Here is a 22,371-nt window from a genome sequence, read left to right on the forward strand (position 1 = left end):
GATGAGAAGGCCGAAGAGAGAGAAAGGCTTCACCTGGAGCTGACACCTTGAATTTGAACTTTTAGCTTACTTTACTGTTAGGAAATAAACTTCTCTTTGTTAAAGCCATCCACTTCTGGTATTTCTGTTATAGCAGCACTAGATGACTAAGACAATGGGTATTGTATAAATTTGACTTGTTCTTCAAATGGACCTCAGTATTGATGTCTTCCCTCCACAGCATGTGTAGCCATGAGAGGTTAGAGGTTGGAGTTAATCATATTCTGCTAGTTAACGCTGGTAACCAGACATCATACACTGGGAAACCATTTCTGCCTTTGCCACTGCCTGACTTGGCAAGTCACCTCACCTCAGGGAACCTGCTTTTCCCAGCTTCAGAATGAGGCTAATAGAATTCCTCTACCCACACAGGGATGTTGAGTAGCTTAATTAATTAATGTTTGCAATATGCTGTGAGATAAAAGGCACTATGGAAATAAAAAGTTTAGTACAGAAGAACAAAGTGAGATATTAAAAGTGACTGTGGAAGCAATAGAACTAATAGATAGACTGGGTTATACAACCTAGAAAATAATAAAATCAGCATAGCAATAAATCATAATATTGATACTAGGGTTTTGAAAAGCTTATTCAAAAGAATAGCATTTGATATACAATAGTTAATTTTTGAGTGTCCCAACATCTTTCTTTTCCAAACCAACACGGACTTAAAGATGAGAGGCTTTCATCTCAGTCAAGTTTAAGTCTTTCCCACACTCTTTGATGAATTAACATGACTTTTATAACCCCAACCCTTTATGTTTGGAGTGTCATTCTAATAATACCTTTTATTTTTATGGTATTTGTTCTAGGTCAAAGATTAGAGGCTGTCTATCCAGGAATAATAGCTACATAAAATTTTTTGAAAGGGGAAAAAAAAGAAAAAGAAAAAAAGAGCATGTCAACCTTCTCCATCCCCCAGTTCAATCCGGAAACCAGTTTGACCTTTTCTGAACACGGCAATGAAGGCTGACTTAACCAATGATCTAATACCTAATCCTGAGACACCTGGTTTGACAGCCATAATAGCTGAAATACTTTTCCTTGCAGACTTTAGAAATGGCCCCTAGAGGCAAATAAGCATTTGTCAGGACCAGTAAATATACATATAAAAGGACATTTCCTGCTTATTCTTTTTAAGGCGTTGTGTGGAGGAGGCAGGGCGAGGGGTAAGACCTGCTATTGGCTTGGCGGATTTATAGAGCTGTTTCAGGTGGGACATACGTTTTAAGACCCTGAGGAACTTGATCTCATTTCCATTCTACAGCAAATTATGTGATAGTACCTTGATGCGCAACTGAATGTGTCTGTGACCTTGGAGAGTTTCAGAAGTTTGCAGAAGTCACCCTTCACGAAAATGCACCTTAGTATTTACTTCAAGTTCTTGGAGGAATCTCAGTGTGTCTATCTTTGTTATCACCTTTATTAATGTCCTTTAAAAAACTGATTAAAAACAAAACAAAAACCAAACTCATTGCTGTTGAGTCAATTTCAACTCATGGTAACCCAAGGTATTGCAGAGTAGAATTGCATTCTATAAGGTTTCCTTCCTGCCTTTTTTTTTTTTTCTTTTTTAACTGCTTCAGTTGATGAAAAAAACCCACTGCAGAGCTGATTCCAACTCATAGCGACCCAATAGGACAGAGTAGAACTGCCTGGTAGAGTTTCCAAGGAGCACCTGGTGGATTTGAACTGCCAACATTTTGGTTAGCTGCCGTAGCACTTAACCACTATGCCACCAGGGTTTACTCAGTCGATGAAAGGCAGACTTCATTCAGGGCCTAGGGTAGTGGAGCTTGGGAGGAGGCTGCCCATATAGGAGGCAGGGGAGCCTGCAGAGAGGGGTCCAAATTCTACCTTCTTGGAACACAGGTTGTTGGTGTGGCTACACTTCCTGTGCCAGCTGACAGCGTGGGGGTGCAGGTGAGTGTAACATTTGTTGAAGTTGTACTTTTGGGTGAGCTGGCCCAGCGAAGGCTGGATGATGCCACCTTGCAGAAGCAGCACCAGGTGCAGGGTGGACTCTTTTTGGATTTTGTAGTCTGAGAGAGTGTGAGTGTCCTCTAGCTGTTTGCCCTCAAAAAATCAGACTGGTGGGGCGAGAGGGTGCTGGCCTCCTTGTCGTGGATTTTGGCTTTGACATTCTCCATAGTGCCACTGGGCTCGACTTCCAGAGTGATGGTCTTGCCCCTCAGGGCCTTCACAAAGACCTGTATTTCTGCGTCTGCTGCTGGGCCACATCATTGAAGAGAAAAACCATAGGGTTTTCAATGGCTGATTTCTTGTAAGTAGATCACAGGCCTTTCTTTCCAGACACCTCCGGGTGGGCTAAACGTCTCAGTTAGCAGAAGAACTTATTAACTATTTGCACCACCCATGGCCTCCTTTATTGATTAAAGACATTCTAAAAGATAAGCCTTGTGAGGGGCCATGGCACAAACACAAAACACCCTACCCATTCATTAATGTAGCTTTGGTTGACCTGGGACCAAGTGTCAAAAAGTAACATTTGATGACATTATATAGTTTACACATTGTGTTTTGTTCATCATGTATTGATCATGTCTCATTTGTGGTTAAGAGTTCAGCTGCTAACAAAAAGGTCCACAATTCAAATCTACCAGCCGCTCCTTGGAAACTATTTGGAGCAGCTCTACTCTGTCCTATAGGGTTGCTAGGAGTGGGATGGACTCAACAACAATGGATTTTTTTGTTCATTAATCTTTTGCATAAATCTATTAGCATTATACAGATTGAGCTAAAATCAGAGATTAATCAAACAGGAGATAATTGGGCTTTTTACTTTCTTGGGCTTTGCATAGAAAAAAGTGGGAGTTAGTTGAAAAATGAAAGCAATTAGCCTTTCATCAAAATTACTCTGGTGAATATCAGGAGAGGCACTGGAAGGACCCAGGGGAAAAATAATATCAGAAGAGTGGGGTTTCTGGTTTGCCATATTTCTCTTGAACAGGCTAAAATATATTCGGTTTTTCTTTTTTAATTCACTCCAGTAAAAGCGCCTGCCAACTTCATGTGGGAGATCTTAAATTTGCCACAAAGAGACCAGTCATTTCCAATTCTTTTAAACAATAAGCTATAAATAACGCAAACAATGACTGAATTGTGTTGTTTTCCTCCTGACGCACCGGGCTGAGGGCCTTGGTCAGAACACTGAGGTGGGGAACAGGAATTCTGTCTGAGAGGCAGTGTGATCCATCATTTTTTCCAAGATTAGCTGAGGACGTAGCTTTCAGGAAGCAGGCCTCCTAGCCAGGCACTCGCTAGCTGTGAGCTTTCTGAATTATTTACTGTTTAAGACGACTCCTGGCTTTGAGCACTGGGAGTGTGGTTCCCCAGGCCACCAAGTCTTAAAATAGATACACATCCCTCTCCTTTCTCACTGTTTATGAACAACAAGATTACCCATCCCCCACACCCCCCTGCCCCCCAGACATGCATTTTTTTCTCCCTCTTAGTGGCAAGGGACAGTAACACTTAACTTCTGCTTATTAAGAGTTGATTTTAGGAGGGTTCACTTCCCCAGGGGAGGGCATGTGTAATGGACAATGAATATCACATTCATAAATTCATCATGATTCATCTCCATACTACTACAAATGGCAGGCCTTCAGAAATTAGCATTGCATTTAAGCACAGCCACCTAACTGGAAGACTGCTTCTGAGTATGCTGCATGGCTCATGATTTTTCCATGTTTCTAAAGTGTGTGTCTTAATGACTCATTAATTAGAAGCTTTTATCTAAGCCAGTTGGTATGTCATGAATTAATTCACACATCACCCAAACAACTTAAGGTAACTTCTGTTTTACTGTGATTCCATGGGTGAAGACTGCATGGTGTAGACCCTGACTGTCTTCCTCCCTTTACTTCTACTCAGCCTACACATGCATCTGGCCATGTCAATAACAGTAGGTTTGTACACCCTTAGCATTAAAGGAGATCTTAACTGATCTCATGGGAATCTGGGAGGAAAAAGAATTGTATCATGAGACCAAAGGAAATTATGTCTGCTTTTTTTTTCTGTTTGTACATAGTAGGTGCTCAGCAAATACTTGACACTTGTGTGATTTTATTATTCTTTTGTTATCAGATTGGAAAGTGGTGAGGTGTGGTGGAAGTAATCCTGGGGAAGTTAGCATTTGCTTCTTACTTTGGGAAAGAAAGGCCTCTATTCATTTGCTGTCACTGCAACCATTTAGATCAAGGTAGAAGTCTTTGTTTAGCCTGAAACCTACTTATACTGTTCAATTAGTTCGAAAGCATTTATTGAGCATCTGTTACTTGCCAAGCACTGTATTGTATGCTGAGAATAGAAAGACGAAGATATGTTCCCTGCTGTTAAGGATCCCATAGTCTTAAGGACAGCCAGCCAGGTAAACGTACTATTTAAATCTGCCAGGTATATTTAGAGGAGTGCTTCCTAGATTTGCTGAGGCCATACTTTGATCTTGAATGTGAAGAAGAGCTGTTGTTGTTGGTTGCTGTTGAGTTGATTTTGACTCATAGTGACCCCATGTGACAGAGTAGAATCGCCCCATAAGGTCTTTTTGGTTGTAATCTTTAGGGAAGCAGACTGGCAGGTGTTTCTCCTGTGGAGCTGCTGAATGGGTTGAAACTGTCAACCTTTCGGTTAGCAGCCAAGCATTTAACTGCCTGACAGTTTGCGCCACCTGGAAAAAAGGCTTTGCCATGTAGGCTATTTCCTTTTCAGGCATTATTGAATTGCCAGTGCTTAAGAGGGAAGGTTGATTTTTGCTTCTCAGGATTCTATTCTAGTAGCTTCTTTGACAGTACAGAAGTCCCTATGAAGGTTGATTTTTAATTCTCAGAATTCCGTTCTGACAGCTTCCTTGAGGATGCAGACCTCCTAGATAAAGGTGGTCCTCAAGGAAAGGTATGTTTACTGGTCATTAAAGCCCAACCTATTGAAAGGTGGACTTGGTATTCTCTGGAAGGCAGAATGCCTATGGGTTTAGCGTATACTATCTCCAGAGTCCTACTGGGTCTGTATCCAACATGCTTTCTTGGCATTTAAAGTTCAGTATTTGTCTATAATCAGGGATCATGAGCTTTTTAAATAAACGAATGTGCTTACAGGAGAACTGCCCAGTTTCTTTTGTGTCCTAGACTCTGATATGTTCACCTTAGGCGTCTGCCAGCCTTCAGAAGACTCCTGTTGTCATTTGGCAAAAGAATCTTGTCCTTTTCTCAGATCTTCGTAATACCTACGATAGAAAAACAAAGGTCTAACACGGCTAAAAATGAAGATGTCATTGGGAAAATTATTATATGCTATTTTTACTTAAATTTAAATAATATAATGCAATTCCAAATCCAATAGCCTTTTTGTAACCTCATTCATATTGCTATCTCTGCAGCATTTGATACTGTTGTTTGCTACCCTCTTTTGGAGAAAACCTCTTACGTTCCATGAAATGGAACTCTCTTCTCTTAAAATGGAGGTATTTCCCAAAGAGCAGTCCTGAGTCTTCTTCATTCTGGGCACTATATACTCAACTTGAGCAATTGTATTTGCTCTTCTGGCTTTAGCTCTCATTTTTAATTGAAAAAAAGGGAAAGGACAAAGAGAAAGCATTTATTCAGTACTTAGAGTGTGCTAAAGGAGTAGTGGTTAGGAGGCTGCAACGGATTTGGCTTTTTCTCCCTTTTTTTTTTTTTTTTTTGGTGCACTGTGTTAAGGATATATAGAGAAAAAAGAAAACATGGATCTTGCCCTCATGGTTTTCACTGTCTAATGGAGAAAGGGAGAAAAAGAAGACAATGACTATACAGCATGTTAGATAATACCAGATGTTTGCATAGGAGCAAAACCTGGGCACCATTAGAGCCTGGGGTGTGGAGGGGAGGCTAGGAAGGCATCTCAGAAGAGGGATAGCTGAGATAAACATAGAAAGAATCTGAATATGAGTCCTTTAGTTACAAGCGAGTGGCATTAAAGAGCAGAAATTTATTTTCTCACAGTTCTGGAGGCTCAAAGTCCACATAAAGGTCCTGGCTGTGTTGCATCCCTCTGTGAGCCTTTCTTAGTTTCTGGTATCTGCTGGCAATCCTTGTTGTTCTTTGGTGTGCCTTGGTGTTCCTTGGTGTGTCTTGGTGTCCCTTGGTGTGTCTTGGTATTCCTTGGTGTTTCTTGGTGTGCATTTCTTGGCTTATAAACAATGCTCACATGGCATCTGTCTTCCCTCGTGTGTGTGTGTCTACTCTGGTATTTATATAATTCAGAAATTGCTAGGTTTAGGATCCGCTCTATCCTGGCCTGACCTCATTAATTTAATAAAAGAAAACCCCCTTTTTCCGAACAGGGTCATACTTACAGGTACAGGGTTAGGACTTCAACACATATTTTAGGGGGACACAATTTAACCCATAGCAATGAGTTAGAGTGAAGAGAGGCTGTTTTGATCCCACTACCACCAAGGCAGGGGCCCTGGTGGTGCAATGGTTAAATGCTCAGTTGTCTACCAAAAGGTCAGCGGTTTGAACCCACCAGTTGCCCCATGGGAGAAAGAAGTGGAAGTCTGCTTCTATGAAGACATCAGCCTTGGAAACCCTATGAGGAAGTTCCATTCAGTCCTACAGTGTTACCACGAGTCGGAATGAACTCCTCAGCAGCAGGTAACCACCAAGACTGAAGTAGCTGCTGGTAGGTATTTGCCCAGACAGTAGCAACTTGACAACTGCCTCCCCCACTAGATCAGAAGTTCCTGGAAGACAAAGACGGGGCCTCATTCACCATTGTGTCTCTAGCACCTAAATAGTGCTTGGCAAATAGTAGGGGATCAGTAATATTTGCTGAGAGTGAAAGATTACTGCTCTTACTTCATTGTCGAGAAAATGAGCCTCAGCAGTTGAAAACTAATTTATGTATGAACAAACATCTAGTACTGGGAGATGTGGACTTTTGAACTCTGCTTAGATGATTCCCTTGCCTTTTTGCTTCAGTTCACTTTTTTTTTTTTTCACTTTGACATCTCAGGCCCTGTCTTCCCTCCTGAGCTTCAACCTCATACCTACAATTGCTTGTTTTATGTTCTCCCTGAATGTGCTACTGCAAATTCAACATGATGAAAATACAACTCCTTGTCTTCCCCAAATAGAGATGGTTCTTTCTTTTTGTATGATGTTAATTCTGGGGCCCAATTTCCCCTTGTAGTCTTAGACTCTAGGTTGTGGGAGTTAATTAAATACAAATATAGAAGGCAGAGATCATTTGGCTGGAAGAATTTTAGAAAATTTTGGCAGATGACACCTTCCATGCCATGGTAATTAGCCCTTGATTCTGAATAAATATTATTTCTAGAGCAGTGTTGTCCAGCAGATATAAAATGCGAGCCATATATGTAATTTTTATATTTTCTAATGCCCAGATTAAGAAAAGTAAAAAGAAACAGTAAAAAAGAAAAACAGATGAAATTAATTTTAATAATATATTTTATTTAACTCAATATATCTAAAATATTCTTATTTTTACAAGCAATCAATAAAAATTATTATTCAAGACATAGTTCACACTTTTTTTATTTTTCATACTAGATTTTTGAATTCTGTGTGTATTTTACACTTATAGCACCTCTCAGTTGGTACTAGCCATGTTTCAAGTGTCAGATAGTCACATATGACTAGTGACTATTGTATTTAGCAATGAAGCTATAGCAAGCATTTAACAAAGATTTTTTATAAGCTACAAAATAAAATTAAATTCCCAAGTCTCCTCCCATGAATGCATACCCTTTCAGTACAATACTGCCCTAGCTATCTAAAAATTAAAAAAAAATTAATTTTTTTATTAAAAAAATTTATTTTTTTATTATAGTATCCAGTGACACTATAATAGAAATATCACAAATGGGTGGTTTTAACAGAAATTTATTTTCTCACAGTTTAGGAGGCTAGAAGTCCAGATTCAGGGTGTCAGTTGTCCGGGAAGGCTCGCTTTCTCTGTTGGCTCTGGAGGAAGGTCCTTGTCTTTTTTGAGCTTCTGATCCTGGGTGATCTTCATGTGGCTTGGCATCTGTCTTCCCCCATCTCTTCTTGCTTGCTTGTCCTGATCTTCTCTTTTTTATCTTGTAAGAAATTGACTCAAAATATACCCTACATTATTCTTGCCTCATTAACATAACAAAGACAACTCATTCTCAAAAGGGATTATAAACGTAGACGTAGAGATTAAGATTCATAACACTTATTTTTGGGTGACACAATTCAATCCAAAACATTCCACCCTTTGGACCCCCAAAATTCATGTCCTTGCCACATGTAAAATGCATTCACCCCTTCACATCATCCCAAAAAGTCTTAAAGCAACTCCAAGCCCAAAATCTCATCTTCTGAATCACCTAAATGAAATACGGGTGAGACTTTGGGCATATTCCATTCTGGGGCAAATTCCTCTTCATCTGTGAATATGTGAAATCCAGAATACAAATTATCTGTTTCCGAAGTACGATGGTGGAACAGGCACAAGGTTGATGTTCCCATCACAAATGGGAGAAATTGGAGGGAAAGAAGGAATAACAGGCACCAAGCAAGCCCAAAACCCAGCAGAACAATTTACATTAGCTGTCAGTCTTGAAAATAATCCTCTGTTCTCTAAAACCATTTGGGCAATAGCCCTACCCTCTAGACTCTGTGTGTTCGCTACACCCTCTGGATTGTGGGTGGAGGCCTCTTGGCCCTGGGCTTCAGCTCTGCCTTCCAGGCCCGCTGGGATGGCAACTCTGCTCCCTTGGCTTTGGGTGGCCCCATTTTCCTAGTCCATCTGAGTGGATACCCCACCCCCTCAGCCATAGCAGGCCCTGTTCTTCTGCCCCTTGGGGATGGCAACTTTGCCCCCCAAGTTTTGGGTAGCAGCCCCATTCCCCTGGCACTTGTAAATGGCAGCTCTGCACTCCACAACCAAGTTGGTGACCCTTTTTAATCTAGGAGGCCATGACTCCGCAGCGGTTAAAGCATTCAGCTGCTAATGAAAAGGTTGGTGGTTTGAACCCACCAGCCACTAGGCAGGAGAATAATGTAGCAGTCTGCTTTCATAAAGATTTACAACTTTGGAAAGCCTATGGGGCAATTCTACTCCGTACTATAGGGTCGTTATGAGTCAGAATCAACTCAGTGGCAGTGGGTTTGGTTTTTTGGTTTAGGTTGTGACTTCACCCTTTGAAACTGCCGCAGCCCTGCTTCCCATGCTCCTTCTAACAGTTTTGAAGATCTCTGAGCTGCTCCAAGGATGGTCCTTTTTTTTTTTTCTTGGAAGACAGTAGATGTAGCTTCTTTGGCCTATTTCCTGCCTGTAGAATTCCAGGAGGCAGAAAGTGTTCTTTGTTCTTTCTCTGTCCCCTTCAGTTTAAACTGATGGTTTTTCTGCTGTGGTAGTTGGTTAGATACATCAGTCACAGGCTCAAATTTTTTTAACAAAGATTGCATAGCCATGTCCTTAGTGGAAATCCTAGGGCGTGTGTCCTAAGTTTGCACAACAGAATTTTCTAAATCTTTTTGTTTTCATTACGCATAGTTCATTTTTAAATCTATCTCCGTCCTCTCATATTTTGCTAAAAGCAGCAAAGAAAAACCACACAGTTAGTTCCTTTAAGATCTTGCTTAGAAATCTCCTCAAATATTCAAGCTCATCACTTACAACTTCTACCTTCCACCAAACCCAAACCAAACCAAAAACCAAACCCAGTGCCGTCGAGTCGATTCCAACTCATAGCGACCCTATAGGACAGAGTAGAACTGCCCCATAGAGTTTCCAAGGACTGCCTGACAGATTCGAACTGCTGACCCTTTGGTTAGCAGCCATAGCACTTAACCACTATGCCACCAGGGTTTCCTTCCACCAAACATTTGAACATAATTCAAAGAAGTTCTTTGCCACTGCATAAAAAGCATCGCCCTTCCTCCATTGTCCGATCTCATGTTCATCATTTCCTTTTAAAGCTTCCCCAGAAGCACATTTAATGTCCACATTTCTAGCAACATTCTGTGGCTGGCTCCATGTGTATTCTTTAACATGATGCAGCCTTTCTCTACAGCTCTCCTCACTTCCTTCTGAGGTCACCAGAATAACCTCTGACTCCATAATTCTGCCAACAATCTGTTCAAGGTAATCAAGGCTTGTACTATTGTTGTGTTGTGCTGTTGTTCGGTGCCATCAAGTCAGTTTTGATTTATAGCCACCCTATGTGCAAAAAGCCAAACACTACCCGGTCCTGCACCATCCTCACGACATTATTATGGTTGAGCCCATTGTTGTGGCCACTGTGCCAATCCATCTCATCGAGGGTCTTCCTCTTTTTGGCTGACCCTGTACTCTACCAAGCATGATGTTCTACTCCAGGGACTGCTCCTTCTGATCATATGTCCAAAGATTGTAAAAAGAAGTCTCACCACCCTTGTTTCTAAGGCGCATTCTGCCTCTACTTCTTCCAGGTCAGTTTTGTTCTTTTGGCAGTCCATGATATATTCAATATTCTTTGCTAACACCACAATTCAAAGGCATCGATTCTTCTTTGGTCTCCCTTATTCATTGTCCAACTTTTACGTGCATAAGAGGTGGTTGAAAACGCCATGGCTTGGGTCAGGTGCACCTTAGCCCTTACAGTGACATCTTTGATTTTTAACACTTTAGTCTTTTGTAGCAAATTTGCCCAATGCAATGCCCATTTGAGTTCTTGACTGCTGCTTCCATGGGTGTTGACTGTGGATCCAAGTAAAATGAAATCCTTGACAACTTCAATCTTTTCTCTGTTTATCATGGTATTGCTTGTTGGTCCAGTTTTGAAGATATTTTTTCTTTATGTTGAGATGTAATCCATACTAAAGGCTGTGGTCTTTGATCTTCATCAGCAAGTGCTTCAAGTCCTCTTCACTTTCAGCAAGCAAAGTTGTGTCATCTTTATAACACATATTGTTAACAAGTCTTCCTCCAATCCTGATGTCCCATTTTTCTTCATATACTCCAGCTTCTTGGATTATTTGACCAGTGTACAGATAGAATAAATACAATGAAATGATACAACGCTGGCACATGCCTTTCCTGGCTTTAAACCCCACAGTATCCTCTTGTTCAGTTTGAATGACTACCTCTTTGTCTAAGTACATGTTCTTTATGAGCACAATTAAGTGTTCTGGAATTCCCATTCTTCTCAATGTCATTCATAACTTTTTATGATCCACACAGTTGAATGCCGTTGTGTAACCAATAAAACTCAGGTAAACATCTTTCTGGTATTTTCTGCTTTCAGCCAAGATCCAACTGACATCAGCAATGATGTCCCTTGTTCCATGTCCTCTTCTGAATTTAGCTTGAATTTCTGGCACTTCCCTATGGATGTACTGCTGCAACTGTGTTTGAATGATCTCCAGCAAAATTCTACTTGTGTGTGATATTAATGACATTGTTTGATAATTTCCACATTCTATTGAATCACCTTTCTTTAGAATGGGTACAAATATGCATCTGTTCCAGTCATTTGGCCAGGTAGCTGTCTTCTAAATTTCTTGGCATAGACGAGTGAGCAATTCCAGTGCTGTGTCTGTTTTTTGAAACATCTCAGTTGGTGTTCCATTAATTCCTGGAGCCTTGTTTTTTGCCAGTGCCTTCAGTGTAGCTTGGACTTCTTGCTTCAGTACCATGGACTCTTGATCATATGGCTCCTCCTGAAATGGTTGAATGTCGATGAAATCTTTTTGGTACAGTGACTCAGTGTATTCCTTCCATCTTCTTTTGATGCTTCATTTGTCCTTTAATATTTTCCCATAAAATCCTTCAATGTTGCAACTTGAAGCTTGAATTTTTTATTCAGTTTCTTCAGCTTGAGAAATGCTGGCTGCGTTCTTCCCTTTTGACTTTCTATCTCCAGGTCTTTGCATGTATCATTATGATACTTTGTCTTCTCCAGTCACCCTTTGAAATCTTCTGTTCAGTTCTTTTACTTCATCATTTTTCCATTTGCTTTAGCTACTTGACATTGAAGAGCCAGTTTCAGAGTCCCTTCTGATATCCATTTTGGTCTTTTCTCTCCTTCCTGTCTTGTTAATGACCTCCTGCTTTCTTCATGTATGATGTCCTTGATGTCATTGACATCTCATCTGGTCTGTGGTCATTAGTGTTCAACGTGTCAAATATAGTCTTAGGATGGTCTCTAAATTCAGGTGGGATATACTCAAGGTCGTACTTTGGCTCTCATGGACTTGTTCTAATTTTCTTCAGTTTCAGCTTGAACTTGCATATGAGCAACTGATGGTCTGTTCCACAGTCAGCCCCTGGCCTTGTTCTGACTGATAATATTGAGCTTTTCCATCATCTCTTTCCACAGATGTAGTTGATTTGGTTCCTGTGTAATTCATCTGGTGATGTCCACACCTTTTATATTGTTGAAAACAGAAGTCATTAATCTGGCAAAATTCTATCATGCAATCTCTGGTGTCATTTCTATGACCAAGGCTGTATTTCCAACTACCAATCCTTCTTCTTTGTTTCCAAATTTTGCATTCTAATCTCCAATAATTATCAATGCATCTTGATTGCATGTTTGATCAATTGCAGACTGCAGAAGTTGGTAAAAATCTTTAATTTCTTCATCTTTGGCATTAGTGTTTAGTGGGTAAATTTGAATAATAGTCATGTCAATTGGTCTTTCTTGTAGGTGCATGGGTATTATCCTATCACTGACAGCATTGTATTTCAAGTCAGATCTTGAAAAGCTCTTTTTGATGATGAATGCAACACCATTCTTCAGTTTGTCATTCCTGACCCAGTAAACCATGATTGTCCTTTTCAAAATGTCCAATACCAGTATATTTCAGCTCACTAAAATTTTTTTAATGCCTTTTTTTTAATGCCCAGAATATTGATTTTTATGCTTTCCATTTCATTTTTGGTAACTTTCAATTTTCCTAGATTCATACTTCATACATTCCATGTTCTGATTATTAATGGATATTTGTAGCTGTTTCTTCTTCTTTAATCATGCCACATCAGCAAATGAAAGTCCCAAAAGCTTGACTCCAAGCTCTTTCAGTCTTATTCTGAGTGCCTTCCAACCTGAGGGGCTCATTTCCCAGCCTAATTGACTGAGTTTTTTTTTTTTTTTTAATATATCAGGCTTTGCTCCACTTCTATTCATAAGGTTTGCACTGGTCAATTTCTGTTAGAGGTACATCACCAGGTCCTTCTTCTTAGTTGGTTTTAGTCTGGAAACTCCACTGAAACCTGTCCTCCATGGGTGACCCTGCTGGTATTTGAAATACTGGTGATATAGCTTCCAGCATCACAGGAACACTCAAGCCACCACAGCACAACAAACTGACAGAGAAGTGGTGGCTTTTACTACTAGCCACCTTTAAACTCTTTCAGCCTCTACCCATTACCCAATTTCAAAGCTTCTTCCACATTTTAGGTATCTATTAGAGCAGTGCCCCACTCTTCTAGTACTAAATTCTGTCTTAGTTATCTAGGGTTATCTAGTTATTTAGTGTTGCTATAACAGAAATGCCACAAGTGAATGGCATTCACAAATTTATTTTCCCACAGTTTAGGAATCTAAAAATCTGAATTCAGGGTGCTGGTTCTAGAGGAAGGCTCTCTCTCTGACAGTTCTTGACGAAGGTTCTTGTGTCTTTCAAGCTTCTATTCCTGGTGATCTCCACGTGGCTTGACATCTCTATTCCCCTACTCATCCTGTGCCGTCTCTCCTTGCTTGCTGGTTGTAATCTGTTCTTTTTCTATTTTGTAAAAGATTGACTGAAAACACCCTACACTAACCCTGCCTCACTAACATAACAAAGGCAATTTACTCCCAAATGGGATTATAACCACAGGCACAGACCTTAGGATTTACAACACATATATTTTGGGAGACACAATTCAATCCATAACAAATATGTTTGCTACTTAACTCCAACTGATTCAAAGGCAGATTGAGGTTGTAGTTGTGGGGCAGTGAAAACAGCAGTGCTATGGAGGGAAGCTTATAAGGAGAAAAAGATCAATGCTGCAATTATAGCCCTTTGTCTTGACTTATGTCTTACAAAAAAAATCCAAAACATATTTACTAGACATGTATCCCCCACGTGTCTGTAAGTTTGTCGTACTATGGGGCTTGCGTGTTGCTGTGATGCTGGAAGCTATGCCATCGGTATTCAGATACCAGCAGGGTCAACCATGGAGGACAGGTTTCAGCTGAGCTTCCAGACTAAGACCAACTAGGAAGAAGGACCCAGCAGTCTACTTCTGAAAAGCATTAGCCAGTGAAAACCTTATGAATAGTAGTGGAACATTGTCTGATATAGTGCTGGAAGATGAGACCCCCAGGTTGGAAGGCACTCAAAAGATGACTGAAGAAGAGCTGCCTCCTCAAAGTAGAGCAGACTTTAATGACGTGGATGGAGTACAGCTTTCAGGGCCTTCATTTGCTGATATGGCAGGACTCAAAATGAGAAGAAACAGCTGCAAACATCCATTAATAATCAGAACATGGAATGTACGAAGTATGAATCTAGGAAAATTGGAAATTGTCAAAAATGAAATGTAATGCATAAACATCGATACCCTAGGCATTAGTGAGCTGAAATGGACCTGAATTGGCCATTTTGAATTGGACAATCATATAGTCTACTATGCTGGGAATGAGAACTTGAAGAGGAATGGTGTTGCATTCATTGTCAGAAAGAATGTTTCAAGATCTATCCTAAAGTACAATGCTGTCAGTGATAGGATAATATCCATACGTCTACAAGAAAGACCAGTTAATACAACTATTATTCTAATTTACACACCAACCACTAGGGCTAAAGATGAAGAAATAGAAGATTTTTATCAGCTGCTGGAGTCTGAAATTGATCGAACATGCAATCAAGATGCATTGATAATTACTGGTGACTGGAATGTGAAAGTTGGAAGTGAAGAAGGATCAGTAGTTGGAAAATATGGCCTTGGTGATAGAAACAATGCCAGAGATTGAGTGATATAGAATTTTGCAAGACCAACGACTTCTTCATTGCAAATACCTTCTTTCACCAACATACATGGTGACTATATACACGGACCTCGCCAGATGGAACACACAGAAATCAAATTGACTACATCTGTGGAAAGAGACGATGGAAAAGCTCGATATCATCAGTCAGAACAAGGCCAGGGCCAACTGTTGAACAGTCTATCAATTGCTCATACGCAAATTTAAGCTGAAAGTGAAGAAAGTCAGAGCAAGTTCATGAGAGCCAAAATATGAGCTTGAGTACATCCCACCTGAAGACCATTTGAAGAATAGATTTGACGCACTGAACACTAGTGACTGAAGACCAGATAAGTTGTGGAATGACATCAAGGACATCATACATGAAGAAAGCAAGAGGTCATTGAGAAGACAGGAAAGAAAGAAAAGACCAAGATGGATGTCAGAGGAGACTCTGAAATTTGCTCTCGAACATCGAGCAGCTAAAGCAAAAGGAAGAATTGATGAAGTAAAAGAACTGAAGAGAAGATTTCAAAGGGTGTCTCGAGAAGACAAAGTATTGTAATGACACGTGCAAAGAGCTGGAGATGGAAAACCAAAAGGGAAGAACATGCTTGGCGTTTCTCAAGCTGAAAGAACTGAATTAAAAATTCAAGCCGTGAGTTGCAATAGTAAAGGATTCTATGGGGGAAAATATTAAATGACGCAGAAAGTATCAAACGAAGATGGAAGGAATACACAGAGTTATTAAGCCAAAAAGAATTAGTCAATGTTCAACCATTCCAAGAGGTGGCATATGACCAGGAACTGATGATACCGAAGGAAGAAGTCTTAGCTGCTCTGAAGGCATTGGCAAAAAACAAGGCTCCAGGAATTGATGGAATATCAATTGAGATGTTTCAACAAACAGATGCAGCGCTGGAGGTGCTCACTCGTCTATGCCAAGAAATATGGAAGACAGCTTCCTGGCCAACTGACTGGAAGAGATCCATATTTATGCCTATTCCCAAGAAAGGTGATCCAACCGAATGTGAAAATTATAGAACAATGTCATTATTATCACATACAAGCAAAATTCTGCTGAAGATCATTCAAAAACGGTTCCAGCAGTATATCGACAGGGAACTGCCGGAAATTCAGGCCGGTTTCAGAAGAGGACGTGGAACCAGGGATCTCATTGCTGATGTCAGATGGATCCTGGCTGAAAGCAGAGAATACCAGAAGGATGTTTGTCTGTATTTTATTGACTATGCAAAGGCATTTGACTGTGTGCCTCATAACAAATTATGGATAACATTGCAAAGAATGGGAATTCCGGAACAGTTAATTGTGCTCATGAGGAACTTTTACATGGATCAAAAGGCAGTTAGTTGTTCAGACAGGACTAGGGGATACTGATTGGTTTAAAGTCAGGAAAAGTGTGCGCCAAGGTTGTATTCTTTCACCATATCTATTCAATCTGTATGCTGAGAAAATAATACGAGAAGCTGGAGTATATGAAGAAAAACAGGGCATCAGGATTGGGGGAAGACTCATTAACAACCTGCGTTATGTAGATGACATAACCTTGCTTGCTGAAAGTGAAGAGGACTTGAAGCACTTACTGATGAAGATCAAAGACCACAGCCTTCAGTATGGATTACACCTCAACATAAAGAAAACAAAAATCCTCACAACTGGACCAATGAGTAACATTATGATAAATGGAGAAAAGATAGAAGTTGTCAAGGATTTCATTTTACTTGGACCCAAAATCAACAGCCATGGAAGCAGCAGTCAAGAAATCAAAAAACACATTGCATTGGGTAAATCCGCTGCAAAGGACCTTTTTAAAGTGTTGAAGAGCAAAGATGTCACCTTCAAGACCAAGGTGCGCCTTACCCAAGCCATGGTATTTTCAATTGCATCCTATGCATGTGAAAGCTGGACAATGAATAAGAAAGACCAAAGAAGAATTGACCCCTTCGAATTGTGGTGTTGGCAAAGAATATTGGATATACCACGGACTGCCAAAAGAACAAACAAATCTGTCTTGGAAGAAGTGTGGCCAGAATGCTCCTTAGAGGCAAGGATGGCGAGACTGCGTCTTACATACTTTGGACATGTTGTCAGGAGGGATCAGTCCCTGGAGAAGGACATCATGCTTGGCAGAGTACAAGGTCACTGGAAAAGAGGAAGACCCTCAATGAGGTGGATTGACACAGTGGCTGCAACAATGAGCTCAAGCATAACAACAATTGTAAGGATGGCACAGGACCAGGCAGTGTTTTGTTCTGTTGTGCATAGGGTCGCTATGAGTTGGGACAGACTCGACAGCATCTAACAACAACAAGAACAGACATGTTTACAAAGGAACATATTTACAAGACTGACATTTTTATAGAAGTGATGTGTCTGAGTTCAAAATCTATTATATTTTTATGTGTTGTGCCCTATCCCCTCGAGGCACCCTCACAAGCGCAGCTATGCCAATTCTCTTCCTCATCTTGCTAAAAAAAAAAAAAAAAAAAAGCATAGCATGTTTATGAAAATTCCTTGAAGGGGCAAAGTGAGACTGCAAACAAAGACAGATAGCGTACCTTCTTTGCAGTAAAAACATGGTAGGAGTCTTCTAACTTAGATGAATTAGGTGGGAAGGAATGCCATGATATAGCAACTGACCATTCAGAGTCATTTTGCTTGGAGATGCTATCCAGGAGTGGGTGTGAGGGATGGGGAAATACATTCTGCTCCCTTTGCATTTACTGTTTTTTCCCTTTAAATATACATGTTTATTAATAAATATCATAAAAGAATATTTATTAACCATCTAGTAATCTTTGTCTTCAAGGAATTTCCTATCTCCTAAAATGAAAATCACAATGTTCCCTGAGTCCTTCCTCTTCATCTTCTCTCTTCAACTGGATACCAAATCCTGTGAATTGTTTCTTCATAGATTTGCCTGCATCCTCTCCCTTCCTGTGGTCCCCAACTCTATTACTCTGTAGTTAGATTAACACAATGATCTTGCAAAATGATTTTGTTTTCTCTAGACTCTTTTTCTTTCCTATCCCCTTTCACCATCAAATTCATTCTTCTAAGACACTGTTTTAAGGACATCTCTCTTGGTCAATTTCCTCCTCATGTAATTAAAAAAGAAGAGCAAAACAAAAAACTTTCCAATTCTCTTACTTTATAAATGAAGAAAATTAATCTGAATAATAGTAAGCTACCCAGAACCACACAATTTTAAAATAGAGAAGCTATAGTTAAACCCAGGATCCCCAATTCTTAGTCTTGTACTCTTTCTATTACATCATCCTGCCTGTAAAATAATGTTCAACTCTTCAGTCTTTATTCCAGGCTCTGTCTGATTTAAATTCCATCTATCATGCCAATCTTCTGTCTAATTCCCATACCCAAACCTGCCAACATGTTATTCCTTAAAAAGCCATTCATCCAATCATTCTACAAATGCTTGCTGCACACATCATGTGTAAAAGATTCTACTAGGTGCCTAAAGGGACTAACACAAACTGTGTGGTATGGCCGTGTGGGAAATAAGGCTGTCAAGATTAAAAAAAAAAAAAAAAAAACCCACTGCCATCCAGTGAATTCCGACTCATAGTAACCCTATAAGACAGAGTAGAACTGCCGCATAGAGTTTCCAAGGAGCTGTCAGGATAGTTGGAGGCCAAAGCACTGAGAGCACTCATCAGGCTAGGACTTGGAGACTTAAGTCATTAGACAGGTGAAACAACAGAAAGCTTTTGTGGAAGAGTGTGAGATGATAAATCTGGGAGAGTGTGTTGAGTATATTAAAGTCAGCAGGGCTTGAAGAAGACTTGAAGTTGCAAAGTGGTAACTCATGGCAAGAATAAAGCCTACAGGTATTTTGTCTGTTTGTTTATTTTGCTCAATACTTTTTTTTTTTTTTAATAAAGTTGGTTGCTAATACATTAAAATCAAGAGTTTACATAAAAGTCAATATTTTAAAATTATTTTTCAAAATTAGATAACCTGGCAACAAAGGGCATATGTTGCCATGTATGCATGGGTTGGTGGGAGATTGCCTAATGGAGACAGGACATGCTCTTGCTAGCTGAATTCACTCCTGTACCTTACCTGCCTGATCCTCTAGGTTTTGAGATTGAGATCGCTCCACTAGAAGTAGGACTATAGGTAGTAAGGAGTGACACAAAAGTGCCATTAGAACCATAAATGATAGGTGTGTCAAGAAAAAAGAAGAAAAACTATTGATATGATTTGCCTGTGCTAAAAATAGACTTTAAGACTCAACTTGGGTACACTTCTCACCACAAGTTGGTTGGGTTCATATGTCTCCTCTTCACTTCTAGATTGTTTTCTAATTACCTGCTTATGTATGTTCTCCCTCTATATTAGTCAATAGATAGTGCTCTCTTTGGCTATCCCATCTGGGAGAAAATTAAGCTAAAGTCACTACAAGTGAATTGGAATTTAAGTGTAAGAAATAAATCAATGGATATATTAGAAGAAATTTTAGGAAAATATATGTGGAGAAATATTTTTGTGGGAGTGGAGATCTTTCTGTCCAAAACTGGAAACACAGAGTCATAAAATGAGATAATTTCACTACATAAAAAGTAAAATATGTTTTTGTGGCAAAGGATACTATAAACAAAGTCAAAAACAAAATGATTGACGGGGAAAAAGGTTTTGTGGCACATAATACAGATAAAGGGTTACTCTTCCTGAGCATATAAAGAACACCTACACATTGATAAGAAAAATGATGAATTCTATAATGTATATATTTTTAAAACTGGCAGAACAATTCACAGAAGAAACTCAATAAACATGAAAAGCTGCTCAATTTTACTTAGGCTGTTAGGTGCCATTGAGTTGTTTCCAACTTGTAGCAACCCTATGCACAACAGAATGAAACAGTCCCTCGTCCCACACCATCTTCACAACTGTTGCCATGTTTGAGCCCATTGTTACAGCTAGGGAACAAGAAAAGGTAAAGTAAAACAAGCAAATATCACTTTTTGCTTTTAAAATTGCAAAAATTAAAAAAAAAAAGAAAAAACAGTGTTAACATCTAAGTGCTGGTGAGGATACAGGGAAATGTCACTTTTATACATTGCTAGTGGGAGCATAAATTGCTTTAGCCTTTTGGAGAGGAATGTGGTAATGTGTGTTAAATTAAATATGAGCATAGCTTTTAACCTAACATTCTTTTGATCATTTGTCCTATAAAAATGTGTACGAGAATTTCTGCTACCACTTTATATGAAGCAGCAAAGCACTGGAAACAACTTGAATGTCTATCAATAGAGGAATGATAGACTACACTGTGGTATATTTACATTGCGGAATAGTATGTATTAGGTGAGAGTCACTGAAGGAGATAGATGATAGGTAGTAGGTAGATAGACAGATGGATAAATAGGTAGGTAGGTAGGGAGGGAGACAGATAGACATAGAAGGATATAATTATAAAAATTCAATACTAGTCTCTCAGTTTGCCATACTGTGGTGGCTAGCTTGTTGCTATGATGCTGAAAGCTATGCCACTTGTATTTAAAATATCAGCAGAGTCACCAATGGTAGATGGCTTTCATCAGAGCTTCCAAGCTCAGAAAGACTAGGAAAAAAGACCTGGCAATCTACTTCTGAAAAGTAACCAAAGAAAATGCTTTGGATCACAACAGAATATTATCTGATATAGTGCTGGAAGTCGAGCCCCCTATGGTAGAAGTCACTCAAAATACACAGTGACAATGGACAATGGTCTGGAATATACAATGGACTTGAACATATCAATGATTGTGAAGATGATCAGGGCCCAGCAATGTTTTGTTCTGTGCGCCAACTCGATGGCAACTAACAACAACAACAATTACAAAAATAAATGATGAACTGTACGTGTATTATAGAACATAGGAAACATGGAGCAACATGGAGGAAAATACGGAAGGAAATACTTCAGTTTGTTTATGTAAAAGTACCGCTGCGCTTCATAGGGTTTTCCGAAGTAGATTGCCAGGTCTTTGTAATTAATCCTGTATATACTCCTTTAAAATTAATAAAAATGAAGAAAAGGATTTAAAATACTTTATTTTATACCTAAGAAAAGGTCCCCATTACCTTCCTCATAAAGCATAATGTGAATGTGCCTGCTTAGATAGAAGAAATACCTCCTCAGATTTACTGCCTCTCCTAAGCCTTCACATAGTATCTTTTTTCCAGAAATTACCAAATATCTTGGAAATTGTGTCTGGAAGTACGTATGATGAGGCGACATGAGCAGAGATGGCAAATAAATGTTATGTGTGTGGCCATTCTTCCCTGCCATGTTCCTAGTAGACATGGAAGATCTTAACACTCATTCCCGCCAATCCTGAGGTAGTCCCAGGGTGCTTCCCAATTCTGGATTCAAGGCAGCTGTTACCGATCAATCAGAAATGAAGGTAAAGTGATACCCATTTGCCCTTCCTGATATAGTAAAAATGGGTTTTGGTGGTTCAGAGGTAAAATTCTTGCCTTTCATGTGGGAGACCCCGATTTGACTCCTGGCTGAAACACCTCATGCATGGCCACCAGCAGTCTGTCTGTGGAGGCTTGTGTGTTGCTGTGACGCTGTGGTGCTGAACAGCTTTCTTTGGAGCTCTAACACTAAGATGAACTAGGAAGAAAATCCTGATGATTTACTTCCAATAAACAGCCAACAAAAACCCTATGGATCACAACAGCTGGATCTGCAAGCAATAATAGGGATGGCGCAGGACTGGACAGTGTTTTTGTTCTGTTCTGCACGGGGTCACCCTGAGTTGGAGGCCGACAATAACAAGGTATAGTAAAAAGAGCATGTATTTGGGCCTAAATCCCATATTTATTACAGTGTGCCCTGGAATAGGAGTCCCTGGGTGGTGCAAATGGTTATAATGTGCCTGGCTGTCAATGGAAAGGTTGAAGGTTGGAGTCCACCCGGGGCACTTTGGAAGAAAGTCCTGGCAATCTACTTCTGAGAATCTTAGGAAGCACAATTCTACTTTGACACATAGAGGGTTACCGTGAGTTGGAATCGACTCCACACAGCTGGTTTGGTTGTTATTTTTTGGTTCGCCCTTAGCAGCTTAATAACCCTGTCTGAGCTTCAGTTTTCTATAAAGTTGGACATTAATTTCTTGATAGTTCTTTTATGAACAGTAAGTGAAATCTTATTCTGGCTGCAAGAGCCCCTCATCTTCTCTTGGCATTTGCTTATTATATCCAGTTAATGCCTTGGGCTTAATATGCTTACTGTTGCTACTCAGCTCATTTATGCTTGGTCCTTGCTTCATCGCCTTTGGATATACTGCTGAGTGGAAGAT

The sequence above is a fragment of the Loxodonta africana genome, chromosome 4 (genome assembly GCF_030014295.1).
Source record: "Loxodonta africana isolate mLoxAfr1 chromosome 4, mLoxAfr1.hap2, whole genome shotgun sequence".
Lineage (NCBI taxonomy): Eukaryota > Metazoa > Chordata > Mammalia > Proboscidea > Elephantidae > Loxodonta > Loxodonta africana.